This window comes from Tamandua tetradactyla, chromosome 15, assembly GCF_023851605.1.
Source record: "Tamandua tetradactyla isolate mTamTet1 chromosome 15, mTamTet1.pri, whole genome shotgun sequence".
NCBI lineage: Eukaryota > Metazoa > Chordata > Mammalia > Pilosa > Myrmecophagidae > Tamandua > Tamandua tetradactyla.
In genome coordinates, this window is record NC_135341.1 from 66,704,434 (window position 1) to 66,723,576 (window position 19,143).

At 36.4% G+C, this 19,143-nt stretch overlaps 1 protein-coding gene and 1 long non-coding RNA gene across 4 annotated transcripts in view; one reads left to right on the forward strand and one right to left on the reverse strand.

The window, feature by feature from the left end:
- ZNF385D (zinc finger protein 385D) overlaps positions 1 to 19,143 on the forward strand; it is a 332,722-nt gene that overhangs the window by 45,131 nt on the left and 268,448 nt on the right. The gene's annotated exons all lie outside the window — the stretch shown is intronic.
- Positions 14,111 to 19,143, reverse strand: part of LOC143657520 (uncharacterized) — a 31,359-nt gene continuing 26,326 nt past the window's right edge. Inside the window, exon 3 of the long non-coding RNA XR_013162885.1 lies at positions 14,111 to 17,418. This is a non-coding gene — a long non-coding RNA (uncharacterized LOC143657520). The remainder of the gene's footprint in view (positions 17,419 to 19,143) is intronic.

Sequence of the window (19,143 nt, forward strand, 5' to 3'; positions counted from 1 at the left end):
TATTGGATGTGGGATCAGAGCAAAGAGAAATGAATGGCGTGGCCTAGGAAAGAAATTCATGATAACCTTTCTCAGATGGGAAGAAAGGAGGGAAAAAGGGCACAGATATTTGAGTACATTTTGGGGTGGGGGGAAAAGAGGTTGAAGAAGCTCTTGCCTGGTGTATCTTTTCTCTTAAGGAGTGAAAAGGCTGAAGGTGAGGTTAGGGGCATAAGAAAATTTACAAAGCTTTGGAACAGCTGCTATGGGTGGGAAAGGAAATGGACTAGGGAAGAAAAAATTGGATTGCCAAGTAACAAAAAAGGAACCAGCCAAGGTTGGAAATAATAAGTTTGTAATGGAGCCAGTGAGCATGGCTTTGTCATTTTCTCAGCAATACTTGGCAACACAGAAACAACCGGGAGAAACAGGCAGTTGGATTGACTCAGGGTATTGCATTGGCAAGACAGTTGCGGTCAAAAGTTAAAGAATTGAGGAATTGTGGGTACTCATGAGAATATAATTTAAATAGTGGATCATGTGATCTAGGCTGGAGAGGAAAAGAAAGAAAACGAGAAGGGGTTGAGAGAATGAGAGAAGACCAGGGAGCATTTAAGGTAACAGAGATTTTAGTGAAGTTAAAAGATAGTGAACAAGGATTTCAATCAGAAGGTAGATTGCCGAAGTTCAACATTTTGGAGGAAAAGCTGTTCCAGATTAGGTAAGTGAGCAGGCTGAAGGCAAGTGGATGTGAATGATGGAGTAGAGCAGTGGGTTTCAAAATTTGTGATTTTCAAAATCACAGAGAGGGCTCTTTAAAACATAGATTGCTGGGCCAAACACCCAGAGTTTTTTATTCCATCAGTCTGGAGGCAGAGAGTTTGCATTTCTAACATGTTCCCACTTGATTTGAATGCTGCTGCTCTAAGGACTTTGAGAATTAGAGGGTAGGAAAATCTAGGATTATGAGATAAGGTGGATCTCCAATGTAGATGTTAAACATGGCGGAAGATGGAGAAGTGGGGTCCTGTGCCAGGTGCCACAGTTTTCGAAGAACACAGGGGAATGACTTGAGGAACACAGGGGAATGTTTAAAGATGCTGACCAAGGAAATGTGAAATAAAGAAATTAAGAGATTTGGGGGTAAGTAGGATAGTTCTGCTAGGGTGACCAGTTCTAGTTCGTTTGAATACTATGTTCAAGCCTTGATCCTACACTGAGTCTGAAGTCTGAGACACCCTAAGGATCCCTAGATAAGGTTATGTTGAGTTATGTATGTTGCCCAGATATTCTCCCCTCCAAACCAATATGCTTTTTGGTATGAGTATGCACACACACATACACACACTTATATATTTATTTTCTATTAAAATTATTACAGCTCTTTAATGCAGTCAATGAGACTGAATTTTTATACTGATGAAATTGTTTGTGTATAAACAGTGTATAAAAATTTTATGTCTGGTATAAAGGGCTTTCATTTGCACTTAGCAATTCATTTTTTCTTCCAAAACACATTTTAACATATTTGTTATCCTTAATTTCACAGTTTTATATCACTCAAAAATGTTTAGTGTATCACTCACACGCATTAAGACAGTTATAAAGTCTCAATCAAAATCAGTCTAAAAGTCCTCAGTTCTTTCTTATTGGCAAATATTTTCCACTTTGTGTTTGTTTTTAGTTGTTTTTTAATTTTTTGCAATGTTTTGACCCAGCCACCTTCTTGAAAGGCATTCAACATTTAGATTAAAAAATTAATACAAGAAAAAAAGTAATGACAATAATCCTCTCATTCCCCATAATGAGGAATGGCATGCCTTTTTAAACCTTTTTAAACCTTTAGAGTATCAGCTAACAGCATCTAGGATTTTCGGGCAATTGTGAGCTGATGAATCTCAGGACTGGTAGCAAGTTCTGTCATTTCTGAGTCAGATATGCTGCCCCTAGTCATTGGAGATAAATTGGTGAAAGGGCGGTAGTGCTTTACATTTCTACCTAATTCAGACAGATTTTATGGGTTTCCCTGGAAATTCTCCATACCTCCAGCTTCCAGACCCTCAGATTACTGCTCTGTCTCATCTGCCAACACGTCAAGGAACTAATTTTGCTGGCCCTTACAAACAGCCACCTGGTACAGTCCAGTCGCTAATCTGGGAGGGTCTTCTTGTGTACTGCTGCATGGCCAGTTCAGACAGTGTCAAGTTCTGGCTCCTCCTGCAACTTCGAGACTTGAAAAGTGGATTGTTCTCCCAAATGATCAGATGATGCAATGTGGAAGAGCAGAGGAATTCACTTCCTGTGGGACATTTTAGAATGATGGGGAAAAGAAATGGACAGCAGCTAAATTCCTTCTCTTTTCTCTCTCTCATGAACTACTCCAAGATAGTTTATTTGTGTAGCCTGTTGGAGACATCACATGTGGCCAAGCAAAGCTGGCTGTGTCTCTGCATGGTGGCCAACATGGTAATGCGTCAACCTGCATTACTTCCCATCCTTTCCAACTTCATATCCCTTTTCCTTATCTCACTACTCGGACCTTGTACCCTCCAAATAAAGTATTAATAGTAGTTAATTCTTGACTCCAGCTTTGTTTCCAAGGGAACCAGGTAAGAGACATCATTCAAGGGCGCATTCTACTTTGCATGAGCAGAACCACCTACATTTCATTGGTTTGTAAAGAGTCATATTTGGAAACCTGTATAAACCATAACATTCCAATTTAATCCAAGAGTAACTGAGGACAGTGATTCTCAAATAAGGTCCCGAGATCAGTAGCATCAGCATTACTTTGGAAATTCTTAGAAATGTGTATTCTTGGGCAGTGGGACACAGAAATCTGAGTTGTAAAGTTTGAGAGTCACTGCTTTAGAAGGTCCTATAGATTGATGGCTCAGGCAGCTACCTGACTGTCCTCCTCTATAATCTGATATTGCTATTAGAAGAAGCTAGAACGCTCTCAAAGATTGACATTGGGAGACTAAATGCACATGAAATCTTAACCCATATGTCTAATTATTAATGTGTAGTTGCATCTACACCTTTCCAGTGACTATTATTTTTACAGTTGCTCTTCCAGATGCTACCATTTCCAGGTTACTAAAAAGCCCCACTTAATATGCAGAATGCTTGATAGGTATAGAAAAAAAGGAAGTGAATAGTTTTAAGTGAACGTTGATCTAGACGTTGTAAGTTAAATGGAGCTCATGAGCCATCCCATAAGAGAACAAACCTTCCCAGTGTCTGAATATTAGTGGTCCATTGCATTCGATGATCTTGTCCTCTGGGTCTCTTTCCACTTTTATAGTATTATATTAGAACACAATCAGCTTGGCTTACCTGCTCTGAGACTCAGTCGTTCAGTCTTTAAATGGGAATAGTATCATTTTTGCTTAAAGAAGGTAGGACAGGCCAGATGATTTGGACATTAGAAAAGTATCGATATGTTGGGATTGCGCTGTCTCAGGCATGATATGTAAGATTGAATAGGCAAGTTCCTTTTATTGCAGAAAATAATTTTTTAGTGTATTTGTTTAAATAGCACTTGGTTAAGAACTATATCATATTGAAAGATGTTGTTGGGAAGCAACAGCATGTTATAATTATTTCATAGCATATACATACTATTTTCAGATACCCTGATGCGTTCTTAATTGACTTTCTAAACATATGGTACAGTACAAAGCTGTTGAGTGGGAACTGAGAAATTTCTCTTTGTATAGTTTTAAAAAAATTATTTGGCTTCAAATTTAGTTTTTGCGTTGCGTTTCTAGAGTTATTAATTAAATGCATATTGGAATTTCATCAATTGACAAGAGTTATTGCAAAATTAGTGTAGTTTAAAAACAGTTTGTTGAATATTTGTACTATGGGTATAGAGACATTGACAAAAACACTGAAAGCACTTGAGAGAGAAGAAATGCAGTTAATGTCTGGCTGTGATGGACTTATTTTTGTAAGTTTTGCTATAAAGGTAAGTAATGGATAGTGCCACTATGTGTTTCCTGGGTGTGCATTACTACCCCCTCCCCCCAAATTATTGATTGCCTTGTTATTTTGTTTCATTTTTAATGGCGTATTTATGATTCTAAAGATAATATATGCCAGTTTTATTTATAATGGCAAAAACTAGACATATCATAAATGCCCAGTGATGGGATGTTGATTAAATCAGTTATGGTATATTCCCCAAGCAAGGTACTTGTCAGGTTTTGAAATGATGTTTCAGAAGTATATTTATTAAGATGTGCAATTTATTCACACTAGGACAAAAGCAGTTTCAAATGATTTGTAAACTCTGCATGTGTATCCCCATAAAATACCTCGCAAATAAATAATAGTGAAAAAGTAAGACAGCAGTAAAGATACCAAAAATAACAGAGGTGATTTCAGGTAGTAAGATGATAGTGATTTTTTTTTTTAATGTTCTGGTCTTTATTTATTTTGCCCAATCTTTCTATAATGAACATATCACTTCATTAAGCCATTTAGCTATTTCTCAAATAGAACAAATCAAAGTAAACATGATCATCACTGGTGTATCATTGTTCTTCCTTTTCCCGTTTATTCTCTGTGAATTTTTTACCCCAAAAAACACGTTAAGGGGTTATGGGTAATAAAAGTTTCATTATCTATTGCTGCATAACAAACCAACCTTCAAACCAACTGGTTTATGATAATAACAGTGTATCTCATGATATTTTGGGTTTAGACACTTCCTATGCTTGTTTTACCTGGATAACTCATAAAGCAGCAGTTATCTGGAGGGTCATCTGAGCTGTAAGGTCCAAAATGTCCTCCTTCCCATGCCTAGGGATGATGGAGGCTGTTAATTGTGGACTGTGGTTCTCGAGCTTACATCCTCTTATGAGCTAGACAGACTTCCTTACCGGACTGTCTCCAAGCAGAGTAACCACTGAGCAAGGGCAGAAGCCACAAGGTCTCTGGAAGCCTCGCCCCAGAAAGCATGTGGTGTCACTTCTGGCACATTCTGTTGCTCAGAGCAAGTCATGAGGCTCTTGCTAACTCACGGCAGGAAAATGGATTCCACTTTATGATGGAAGGATCGGAAAATTTTTTGTGACCATATTTATCTGCCACAGGGTTTGACCAAACCTTCAAAGATGGAATTCCTCAGTTATTGATAAAAAAAACTGTATATATATATATATATATATATATATGGTGGCTGTTACATTTTGAGGCTCTAAGTAATTTCAAAATCTCTAAAATAATATTAACAACTTAATTTCATTGAATGATTACTAAATGTCAGGTCAGTATTAACGTTGGTTTTATATGCATTACCTCACTCAATCCATAGAATCATAGTATGAGTACTGTTATTATCCCCCTTTTATTAGATAAAGGAAATTAGGTTAAGAATGATTAATCAAATTGCCTAGTATATGTAGTTAATAGTGAAGATAGGATTTTGATTAGGAATCTGACGTCAAAGCCTGACTTCTTAACCTCTATACTTATACTACCCACTTCAACAGCCACAAGTCACGTGTGGTTACTACACACTTGCAGTGTAGTCAGCCCCAAACTGAGATGTTCTGTAAGTGTGAGATACACATTAGTTTCAAAGACTAGGTAGGAAAAAAAAACATAAAATAACTTGTTTTTTTTATATTGCTTATATGTTGAAATGATCTTTTGTGTATATTGAGCTAAATAAAATATATTAAATTTTGTTTTTTGTTTGTTTTTACTTTTTTACTGTGGCTACTAGGAATTTAAAATCACAATGTAGTTTGCATAATATTGCAATAGGGTGGCACCGCTCTATACATTAATGCTTTTCTTAAGTTTTTGATGACAATTATAAATGGTTATTTTTTTGCAATTCATGGCAAGAGACCATAAGTAAGACAGCACCATATTTAAATGTCTTTACATCTATGTACAAACTGCACTTGCCAAAAAAATAATTATAGTGACTGCGGTAGTTAGATTCAGTTGTCAACTTGGCCAGGTGAAGGCACCTAGTTATGTTGCTGTGGACATGAGCCAAAGGTACGTGAACCTCATCTGTTGCTCATTACATCTGCAGTCGGCTAGGAGGTGTGTCTGCTGCAATGAATGACATTTGATTTAATTGGCTGGTGCTTAAATGAGAGAGCTCAATGTAGCACAGCCCAACCAGCTCAGCATACCTCATCTCAGCACTCGCAGCTCAGCCCAGGCCTTTGGAGATGCAGAAAGAAATCACCCCGGGGGAAGTTGTTGGAACCCAGAGGCCTGGAGAGAAGGCCAGCAGAGATCACCCTATGCCTTCCCACATAAGAAAGAACCTCAGTTGAAAGTTAGCTGCCTTTCCTCTGAAGAGCTAACAAAATAAATCCCCTTTTATTAAAAGCCAATCCATCTCTGGTGTGTTGCATTCCAGCAGCTAGCAAACTAGAACAGTGACCCTAAAATCCAAACACAAACACATTTGGTGTTCTATCGATGAAGCGATATTATACATTGAGTAGGCATTTCTAAACAGTATTACAGTATTTGCAACCATTTAATTACCTGATGTTAAACAGTTACTTCCTTAATTTCTATTGTCTTTATCTTTTCTTTTTCTCTATTGTTTATATTAATTATTCTTATATGGGACACATGACAGGCAGGAATGTTTCACTTTGCTTTTGTCCTTTATCAGTGGCAGAAGGTAATATGGACATTGTGTCCGTCAAAAAGTTGCCTGATCCCTGGTTTTCATCATTGCTGTCTTTCTCCATTCTTGGCTGTATATTCTCTTTGCTCTGATTGTTTCGTTGAGGAATTATTGCCTGGGAATTCACCTATCATGCTTTCACACTTGGCTTATTGCTTCATTTGGTTTCTTAGCCAAAACCTTAGGGTAGCTAATGGCTTGTACCTCTAGAACTTCATTTTCTAAATTAAGAGAGACAGATGTATTGCTCCATAAAAAAACATTTCCCAGAATTCTTGGATCATTAACGATTTGGTGATGCCAATTAACAGTTTCATCATTTGCTAAATGAGCTTGTACTTTGTCTTTTTATAAGCCATGCTATTCAGAGCCCTTGGAATTTGGTTAGGGTGGGAACTATAAAAGTTTAAACCACCATCAGGTGTTGTGGCTCTTTAGGAACCAAAACTGCTTCTTGGAGCAAGGCTGTGTATCTGCAGCTTGCCTGGTTTGGTTTGCAAAAGTCATCACACACAAGGTTAGAGAAATTCATAAGAAAAAACTGAAGACAGACACAGAAATTTGAAAATCAAATGCTTAGAAACTGCCCTTTTGCTGTCTTTTATGAACTGCTATGCTATGCCTTATTATGGGTTTGTTTCTTTTTGTTAAGTTTAAATATTTGGAAAGTATGCTTATGTTTCAAGAGTGAGTTGAATTCTTACCACCAAGGCCAGTAATGTTTCCAAATAGCCAGAAGGCAGAAATTCTTTAGGCATACCCCTCTTCCTTGCATTTCTTGAATATTAAAATGAAAGAGGTCCTCTTTTCTATGCTTAACATGAATAGAATCTGCTGTCTCTCTTGGGAAAGTAATTGTACGAGATAAAGTTTAAAACCATTCTGGCTAGGATCTTGCAGCATTTTTTAGTGTTAAAAACATGTTTTTTCCCCCACTACATTCAAATTAGAAAAACTTACTGCTGATACTTACTGAATTCTTAATCAATCTTATGGACCACATTGGTTGCCTTGCTAACAGGCAGTGTACCTGCTCTAAAACATTAGGTTAAGCATTAGAATTTTCCAAATTTCCATATAAGTTTGATGAGCTAGCAGAATGCATCCCATCATTTATTTTCCTAAATTGCACTCCTGTTTCATTTAAAATGAAGACATTACTTTGAACCAAATTAATCATTATTTTTTCCCAAGTAGCTCTCGAAAATCGTGACACTCTTAAGTAGCTAATATGTTCAGAATAAAAATGGGAACTTCTTTGGAAATCTGTTTGCAACCTAGCTTTGCTCTGATTAATAACCCTTGCAAATGTGTGCTTATTATACCATAAACATGACCTTTATAAGAACATTAGAAAAATCAAACTATGGATATGCTGTGTCAGAGACTTTTTAAATGTCAGAAAATGTAGTGCTTTTAAATTAATGTGATTTTATGATACTTAACTATTGAGGGTGTTTTTTAAACTTGTTATGAAATGAGGCTTTTAAGATTTTTTAAGGGGGTCCTGTCACTGAAATAGTGGGCGTTGGCTCACTATTGATGCTAAAGAACTTAAAGCTACTTAAAAAGAAGCACATTTAACTATTTATAGTTTTAGCATGACTAAGCTTGCCAAAAATATAAGATATTTTTTATTACCTTGGTTTCTCTGAGCTTCTGTCCACAAGAGGAGTGTGAGCAGTTGGAGAATATTTCCATCCAAAGAGACATTATTCTTAAACATGGTGCTTTGGAAAGCAGGCATGCAAAGGGATTAAAGCATGCCTGGAATGTTACTTGGCAGTGGATAGATAACTGGTTCAAGTGGCAGAGCTTTAGGGCTAAGGTGGGAGACATACACACTGTATTAGATTTCAATTGCTGTGTAACAAATAACCAGAAACTTATGGCTTACACACTTGTTACTAACTTCAAGTTCTGTAAGTCATAAGCCCTGTACTGGTTTGACTGTGTTTTCTACTAACGGTATCATAAGACTGAAATCAAGATATTGGCTGAAGTAAGTTATTTTCTGAACGCTCTAGGGGAAAAAATCTGCTTCAGATCTCATTTCTGTTGCTGACAAAATTCAATTCCTTCCAGTTATAGGACTAGGTCTCTGTTTCCTTATTGAATGTCAGCTGAGACTGCTCTTAGCCACCAGAGGCCATCTGCCTTCCTTAAGACATGGTCTTCTCCATCATCAAATCAGCATCTGCACTTAAAATCTTTCTCATGCTTCAAATCTCTGAATTCCTCTGCAAACTGCCTAAAGAATGTTCTTTACTTTTAAATGGCTCGTGTGCTTCAGTCTACCCACCTAGAAATCTCCCCATCTTGAGGTCAACTGTGCCATGTAGCATAACCTCATCACAGCAGAAAAATCCACTTGGGGATCATGTAGGGTATGAACACCAGGTGGCAGGAAATCTTGGGGGCCATCTAGAAATTTGCTTCCCTGCCCCCCACCCCCACCCAGACCTCAGTTTTATCATTTCCATTTCTGCGTCTAGGGTACTCAAAGAACAGTCCTTGTACCAGCAGCAATCACATCACCTGAGAATTAGTAAAAAATGCAAATTAGCTGGCCCTACTCAAGCTCACTGAACAGGAAATTCTTGGGGTGAACTTCAGCAGTCTGGTTTAACAAACCCTCCAGGTGTTTCTGCTCACTGAAGTTTGTGAACCAATGCTCTACACTGGAGTCAACAAACTATGGCTGGTGCCAGTAGAGCCAAATCCTACCTGATGACTGTTTTTGTAAATAAAGTTTCACTGGAACACAGCCGTGCCCATTTGTTTACATATCATCTATGGCTCCATTCACATCACCGTGTGAAAGAAGTTAGTGGTACTTAGTAGTTGCAGTATAGACTGTATGGTCTGCAAAGTTTAAACATTTATTATCTGGCCCATTATGGAAAAAGTTTACTGACCCCAGGTCAGGAAGTAGATTCTTTGATAAATAAGTCCCATTAAGCTCTAATTGTTTTGATTTTGTAAATCTTCCCATATGAATTCTATAAAACTACATATGGGATTTAGTGACTCAGTCCCCTAAAAAATAACTCATCACAGTCATTCATATTAGAGGGACTGAAAGTACATCATTTCCCCAGACATGCTTGCAACTAAAACACTTAAACATTCTCCATGTACACTCTTCTTAGTCCTATCTGCTTTTTCTCTCTTCAGTGGAAATGGAAACCATCCATTCACTATCTTTCCGATGTTTGAAAATATTTGAAAGCTATTAAGTCATTCTTGAGTCTTTTCTCTTCAGTACAAACATTACCAATACCACTAACTCTTCCCCATTCCTTTCTTTTCCCTATTTGTCCACCTTAATAAAGTCCGTTTCTGTACTTGGAATATTTTCCTGATTGTGCATATCTTTCATAAGTTATGGGACTCTGAAGACACTTAGCCAAAACTTCTGGCTTCTATATTAAAACAAAATAAACAAAAAACCTTTTAATCTTACAGTATTCAGCCATCTATTTTGTTATTCTAAGTGCATGTATTCTGATCTTATCTTTGCTTAAAGCCCTCTAAATGTGGCCTGCATGCCTTACTTTACACCACTTAATCTCCAGAATCAATCCAACAAATGGACTTAATGTGGTTAATTCTTACTTTCTGAGGCTGACCTCAATGATGTCAAACAGTTGGCATGTGAAGGTTTTCATTGGCATCTGGTCAGCATGCTCTAGGTGCCCAACTCTAATTTTAGATTTCTTTGCTCCTTTCTGTCGAAGTTCTCAATACCTGGGAAATTGATCTGTAAATGCAATCAGTGAAATCTCTGCTTTCTCTTTCCTTCCTCTCATCATGTTAAGTCTGAATCTTACTCTGGATGTTTTCTGGTTTATGGCACTAAAAATATAAATGATTTTTTTGGGTTTGTTTTCAATTTTTGTATTTTTTAATCATTCTTAGTCTGAATTATTCCTCAAAACATGTTTGTGAGTGTTCCAAATATATGTAGAACTGTTATTCTGTCGCTTGTGAATTCTCTGTTAGCTAATTTATCTGTGAGGTTTATTTGTAGTCTTAATATTATGTATTTCTTTAAGGGAGAATTAACTTTGCTGAGCTTGTCCTCTTGGGGTTATGCTGTGCCATTTCCTTTGGCAGATTAAAGCCTGCTTGCTTGAAATATCTCATTATCAAAATAATCACTTTTATTTAACCAGTTGTATATAGCCTTTGACTTTCCAGAAACTTAATGAATAACATAAAGTTTTCCATGCCATTCCAATTTGCATCTCATATACTGAGAATCATGTGGTTTTCCTCATAGAATAGGTTCACATAGGATTTATGAACATATGTTTTATTTAAAGTGGAAATAACATGTTTTATAAGGAGATTTACTTTACCATGTCCTTAGGTTAGGATCGAAGAACTTCATGCATCTTACAATAGTATAATACTTTGAAATGTGATAAGCTAGTGTGAGTTCTTTGAAAATAGTTCAACTACTCTAAAATCTGTAGTTGGAATTTATCAGTCAGTTGAGACCCAAAAGACTAGCTAATGGAAATGTTGCCAAGGGAAATTCAAAATGAAAGACAAAGTAGAATGGAAGACAAAAATAAGACCTAAAACATTTACCTGGCTTTGTGTCAATGGCCATTGGGAAAAGTTTTGTTTACAACATGGCCCTTGGTAGGGAATGGGAATTTAAGATTACGAGCTTGTGTGTGAGGGTAGGGAAGAACGAATAGTTCTATGTAGGACTGTGAAATACTCATGATTTGGCTGGGGTGTTTGAAAAAAAAAATAAGCCAACTAAAATTTTGGCTGGACTAAATGAATTCTCTAGCTACAGGCAATATTGCCATAAACAATTATTATCAAGATTTTCCCAGTGCCAATATAACATCTAAAACTTTTTCTGATTGGAATAGTTGATGAAAATGTAGCAAATGGATAAGCAGACATCTCATAAAGATGAATGGCCTTGATTCTAGTCTATGTGAATACTAAAACATCTTGTGATAAAGGTACCAGTCGTCATATCTGAGACTGTTAATTAAACACCACTTATGGCTCTTTGCTATGAAAAGTGGGGTTCAAGCTATTTGCAAATGTAGAGGAAAGACCAAATTGAGGTCAACCAAAGTCTATATAGAAGTTTGTTTGAGTTTGTTAATGTATCCTAATATTAACAAATTGCACTTACACTCTTTTTACTCCATGGTTTAGAAAGGGTTTTCACTTAATTAAGAAAGAGAAAACTGTTATTCCAAAGGAAAAGCTGAAGAGAACAGGAATAGAAAAGAGTTTTGTGTATTCCTTGCTATCACTTTATCTTTATTTAAAAACTTGGGTATCGTATTTACTTTTACTGAAACTTACCCAGTACATTCATGAGAGGGGGGCAACCAATAAATATTTGATGAATGTGTGTGAGAAAGAATGAATGAGTCAAGAAGTGAGTCTGAGAGGAAAGAGAAGCATGGGGCCGCTAAGAGAGAAGAGGTAATACAGCAGGTAAGTAATGGAGAACAAAGATGAAACTGAATGAATATGAATTAGTGTGTGTCCATTTTTCCACTGACCGAAAATGATATAAATTCTCCCATCCCACATTCAGTGTCAGCTATCATGTAGTGTCTATGATGTATTAAGCATTGAGCTAGTCTCTTTCCCACACAATTTTTAAGGAGTGGCCATCTTCATATTGGATTTCTTTTTTGCCATTTTCTGTGCTGTTCACAGACTTCTTTATTAACAGTTTTCTCTAGATTTAATGAGTGCTCTGGGTGGTAGATTGGATGTGTTCATTTGTCCAAAATGTGCTTATTCCATTCTTCCATCCTTCCCTTCCCCGCATTCTCCCTCCTTCCCTTCCTTCCTTTCTTATATTTCTTCACTTTCTTTCTCTTTTTAATATTGTTTCTTATGCCACTGAAAGCAAATACCAGTGACTATTTCATACTTAATAGGAATCAATATAGCAGTATTCATGAAATTAAATATAGTTTGCCATTTCTGTTTAATTTCTTTGGATTAGCTTTCAAAGAAACAGTGTCTTATTTATTCACTCATTTATTCAATTATTTTCTCAGGAACAACTGAGTGCCTGTAATTTTCAAAGTACCTTAGAAAAAAATTATGGTAATGCAGGTATGGACACGCCCCTTCAAAAGTTTTTAAGCCAGACTAAATAATGTTACTACTAAGCAAAAAGCAAGACCCATTTGAGACACACTGATTATTTAAATAGTAGTCATTTTCATAAAGTCATAATAAAATAGTTTTCAATTTATTTCAAATCACTGGAATAAAATAACAATGAATAAAAAGCAAAGCTAACAAGAGTAGTTATTATACTTTAGTATTTACTGTTGTTATGTTATAATAATATCTGTAGTAAATGTTTCTCTGTTTATTCTTTACAGAAATTCAGTGATTTAGGTGTAATTGTCCTTATTTTATGAAAGAAGAAAATAAATAGCTGTTACATAGGACATGAAAAAGTTGGGATTTGGATTCATGTTTCCGATGACAAACCCATACTTTGAACCACTTAAAATATTCTGTGAGAATTTGCAAAAGAGAAAATTGATTATGGTGGTATATGGATGGGAGGGAGTTGGGCAAGGAAGTTTCTGTAGAGAAGTGGCATTTCAAAAGAATGGCAAAAGACAGAAAGGAGTTAAAGAAATGACACGATTAAGACAATTTAAAAAGTATCTTCCTTCTTCTAGTAATATGAGGAAGCCAATAAATGGTATGAATAGGCAAGAGAAGTTCATAATGACATTGATAACATGAAAGACAGATATTTAGCTCTCGGAATGCATAATGACTTTTGAAAACTGTATGCAGGACAAATAATCATTCAGGAAAACTCTGGGCCTTGCTTCTTACTGAATTTCTCTCTTCTCTCAGCAAGCATTCCTGCTCAAAGCTATTTGACTCATCCTGTTTTGTTCTTCACTCAGGATTCGTGTTCTTTCAAAAGCCCAGAATAATCTTTACAATTTAAGGCAAATGGGCCTAGGAATTTGAGTTAGCTAACTCAGTTTCTCTGTGGCTGTGATCAGAGCACCTTCTCAAGTTTCCTTATAAGGTTAGTAGTTTTGTTTTTTACAGTTATTTGGGTTTACATTGATGAAATCATTCCAAAGATTTCTACAGCCTAAGAGAGATCAATGGGGAAGAATGAGGAAGCTGTATATTCTCATGATGTTCGTTAACATCTGAATCATGAGATTTCAGAAAATACGTTTACCAGATGTACACTTGCTGTGGCAGAAAGCCTGGGAATAGAAGTGCAAATTTCCAGTTATTCTCATAAACCTGGACAAACTTTGGTAGTAAATTCTGATGTCCTTCTTAGTCCTTTCACCAGAGTCTAGCCAAAAAAAAAACCTGAACACTTTATCAACTGGTTTTATATAAGGATACCATAAGGATTATTCTACCATATTTCTTCCAATACTTACACAGGATTTTCATGCATCTTCTAGGATGTTCATGTGCCACTATTAAGACCAGTGACTGTAATCGTGTAGGATGGCCTAAGGTTGTCATTTGGAGTATGTTGGGCATATTAAACTCTGATCAGTTGGATTAGCTATGGGTACATTATGTTAAGATGGATTCTGAAGCCAGCCAGAAATAAGACTGAAGGCATATTTGCCCTAAGTATTGGAAAGGGTAGTGGATTTCTTTCCTTGGCTTATGGGGACAATGGATGGAAAATGATTTTTGCAAAGAACAACAATACTGAAATCAGGCAACCTATGTGTGCAGCCCTACTTTGAATTAGCTGCTATGAAATACTTCATCTCATGAGCCTTAGTTTCTGCTATTGAAAAACTAAATTATTAAGAGCTAATGGAATTGTTGTGAAGATTAAAAGCCTCTATAAATATAAAGTGATAAAAAATAATGTTTGTTATTATTTTGGTGGTTATCATTATTATTTGAAATTGGGACCGCTTTGAGTAATTAAGTCTATGTAGTCTGCAATTTAATTGCTGGAATATTTTACTCTCATTGCTAAATTAAATTTTTCTCTTAGAAATTTATTTAGTCCTGTGCTGTTCTAGATATCCCCATTCTGAGGAATCATAAGAACATGAGTTTTTAATAAATTTGTAGTTAAAGAAAAATCAGAGGTAATTTCTGTAAATGTCCTACCTACATCAGTGAGTTAATTCAGCCTCAGTCTGAGCTAAGTAAAATGGATGGGAATTAGTAGCACATATCGAGAAAATATGTGCCTCATGTCAAGGATATGTATATTTTAGGCTGCAATTCACAAAGAAGGAGAAAAGATGATGGTGTCCATCAGAAAAATCTATGATCTCTCATTTGCCCTTGACCCTGGCCCTCTGGTCAGTGCCAGAGATTCTCTAAGCCCAGAGGTGCTCCAAAAGACCATGTCATATTTAGCTTTCAATGCTCACCATCTCCTCCAGCATGTGTCCCCATAGCCACAGCTGCCACTGACTATTTGCTTTCCCTTTGTTTTAGGTTAGCTTTGATCCTTGTGTTTAACTGCAGTATTTTATGATCTCTTATTTTATCACCATATTGATGCCCCTTTTCATTATGTGTTGCCTTTGGGTGATGGCTCTGTGACCTTGGTATAATGCCTTTCTTCTCCCTGGGGCTGTAAGCCCTTTCTGGTTTTTTTGTTTTTTCCTTTTCTTCTTCCCTTTTTTTTTTTTCCTGCGTCCACTCCTTCCTAGCTATTTGAATGTGAAATTTAGGTCCTTTCCCCAGAGGCAATTTCTGCTTCCATCAATTCTTATTTCAAATTGGTGGTAATCAGAATTTACTGGATGTTTGAGAAGGAAAGGGGTGTAATGTAATCATATATCAAGGGCTTTGGAATCTGACATCTGTGGTTTCTGACTTTTCTTGGCTCTACCATCAAAGGAGATGGTTTATCGTTATTGAAATGATCTTATTAAGTCTCTGTTTCTTTACCTGTAAATGAGGACAAAAATATTTGCATTGTTTATATAAATAATATATGTAAAGCTATTCAGCACAGAACCTAGAATATAATAAGTGCTCAAAATGACAGGATTCTTTATGAAAATAAAGTATGGTTATGCAGATCTTCTTACTTGCAATCACGTAACCAGCATTTTATTATTTCTTTCCCATTTTAAGCAAATCATTTTCAGGATACTACAATTACTACAACTCCATTAGTAACTGATTTTACATTTTTTTCCAAGGACCAAATGTTTCAGAATTAAAAGAAAATATAAAATTAGGTTTGTTTTAAGCAAATCCTGCCAGAAGAAACAATCACTTTGAGGCCGAGACTAAACAAAGCGCACGTCAGCTCCAAAGGGAATGTTCTTGAAGAAACTGAAATCAGAATTTATTTTTGCTATAGTAGAGTTTGTAAGAAGGTTCACCAAAGCAATGAAAATCAAACTCACCATTTCTAAACCTTAAAAACTAATGGATGCTGCAAATGTTAGGAATATACTAGGTATTAACCCCTTAAGATGGTGTAAATGGGGTCTTCACAGTTCCTACTACCTTTTATTTAGTTTGATGATGATGATAGTCTCTCTCCCCAAAGTCAATTCTAAAGGTGACCCTATGTCATTTCCTGCAGTATAGAAATTCCTATTTCCTAGGAATCTTGAGCCATAGCTATTATGAAAGGAAATTTTTCTTCCTTCAATATTCTTGACTGAAAGATGAAAACAATCATAATGAAATATTGAGTGAAAACACTCACAATTATTGAATGCTTTAGGAGATACTACCATTAAGTTCAAGAGAATTAATCATAAGGATATAAATCCAGTTTCTCCTTTACTTTTCTGGAGTCTGTAGACAATATGAAAGGAAGACAATATGAAAGTTGCCTATAGCAACTTAATTTGAATAGAACCAAAAATCTAATGCCTTTGGAGGAATGCAGTGTATTGGTAGACTCAATGCATACATAATCTGCAGTAGATTGGATTCCAAATCCCAGTGGAGAGGAAAAAAATGTGAAATTGCTTCCTGTATAACCCAGTACCTTACAATGAATATCTTTTAGTTTACTGATTTGATTGGCTTCAATTCAATTGGTTTAATTGAATTCAGCTTTTTTGTTTATGGAATTAATTTTTGTCTACCACTTTGAGTTGAAAAAAAATGGCAACCTCTGAATAAAATCCAGATATAAAAGCTTAGACCCTGGAAGCAGAATGTTTGGTGCCTAGTCCTAGCTCTACCAATCATTAATTGTGTGACCTTGAACAATTTTCTTAACCTTTCTACTTCTCTATTTCCTTATCTGCAAGATTGTTAAAGGATCAAAGGAGATAGAAAACAAGAGTGCCCAGCAGTGTGCCAAGTGTACAAAAGCACAAGTATTGCTTTTGTGTCTGTGGAGGTGAGGGGTCAAAGTTATTTATAAGACAGAATAATTTCACACTGAAAAATAAAACCCATGTTTAAAAAACTTGTGTAGCAAGAAAGATGTCAACAAAAGTATAATATAAAAAATTGAATGACTTCTTAAGTTGGAGCCATTTGCTTATTTTTTAAAGGAAAAAAAATCAACAATGGAAGTAAAATTGGACTGAAAATCTGTGATAAAATGTTCCTTGCCTTTTTTCAATGTACTCCAATAAAGTCTTTGTTTAGTCCTCTTTTCTTCTTTAGTTCTTCAAGGAATTTGTGGGTTATGCAATTTACAGCATTGTTAATTTGGGCACAATAAGAGAAGGGCACAACACTTCAGCAGGCTGTGATCCAAACTAATTGATTCATTTGTTTGCTCCTCCATCTATCCATTCCTAAAAGAAGAAAAAAAAATCACTAGGTATTAGGAACACAGGAGAATTAAATTGTTATTCTCCTCAAGAACTAGCTTTCCTCATATGGGTGTAGACACAGAAGTATGTAAGTCCAGGAATGTATACGCAGATGGTTGGCCATACAAGGTCACTATGATCACTATGGAGTGATCATTTTACCATATGTTTAGGAGATACTTAATAGAGGAAGTGATACTTATGCTACATCCTGAATCAGGAATAGATGATTAGGTAATTTTATACACCTTGACAAATGTGGGGAAAAGTGGGACGTAACCTAGGAAAATTACAATGCCTAATAAGCTATAATGGGTTCAGACTCACATTTTCTGGATATAATTACTAGTTGAAACATAAGATTCTAAAAGATATCTAAAAGAAGATATATCATTTTGGATATATCTTCCAAAAGTGAATTGAACCTGTTCCTTTCTAAATCGTTAAAACTTTTTTACCCCCTGTGTAGGAGTTAGGCTCAGGTGTCAACTTGTCCAGGTGATGGTGCCCTGTTCTGTTGCTGTGGACTTAAATCACCACCATGTGAATTCACCTATGGCTGAGTACATCTGCAGTTGGCTAAGGGGAGTGCCTTCTGCAATGAGTGACTTTTCATTTAATTATTGGAGGCTTAAAAGAGAGAGGTCAGAGGAGCTCTTAGCAGCTCAGCACACCTCAGTTCAGTTCTCAGAACTGACTCAGACCCATATGTTTGGAGACACAGAAAGGAAATGCCCCTGGGAAAGCCATTTGAACCCAAAATCCTGGAGAGAGGGCCGGCAGACATCACTGTGTGCCTTCTCATGTGACAGAGAAACCCAGATTAAAGTCGGCTGCCTTTCCTCTGAGGAAGTAAATTCCCTTTATAAAAGCCAGTCCATTTCTGGCATATTGTATTCTGGCACCATTAGCAAACTACAATCGCTTGTTTGTAGATAGGATTTCTACTTTTTCTTCAAGTCAAAATTTTTCAAATAATTGTTTTTACTACTCTTCCTTCTGAAACTCTCATTCATCCCTTACCCTCCTCAAAAATGTCTTCTCTCTAATGTGACTCACTTAAATGACTGCACTTAAATGACTCATAAAGGTCACAAAAAATCTCTGTGACAGTAAATACAAGACATCACCATCTTACTTGATCACTTGGCATCCTTAGACAATGCTCACCACGCCTTCCTTTTAGAAATGATCTCTCCCTTTTGCTCCTAGGAGGTCCCATTCTCCCCCTTTCTTGTTCCCCTCTTTCAACAGTCCTTCTCAGTCTTCCTGGCTGAGTTAAACATCCTCCAGGTTCAGTCCAGCCCTCTCCTCTCTGTTCTATACCTTCCTAAGGAAATCTCATTCATGTCCATGGTTTTACTTACCACCTAATGAATTGCCAATGTGTCTTCTGAATGTAGTCTACCGAGGGCTGTCTTCTAAGCACCAGTCCCATGTACCCAATGGTGTATTCCGCATTTTCACTTAGGTCTCAAACTCACTATGTCCAAAACTGGGCTTATTATTTCCTCTTAGATCTGCTTTTCCTCAGGTGTTCTCTATCTCAATCAATAACCTCAATAGCTACATAATGATGCATTAGGTAGACAAATGAAGGTGAGCTTTAATTTGTATGATTCTTACCTAACTCCCTGACTTAGTTTACCAGAGAGAGCTGCTGTAACAAATACCACAGAATAAGTTGTCTTAAACAACAAGAATGTC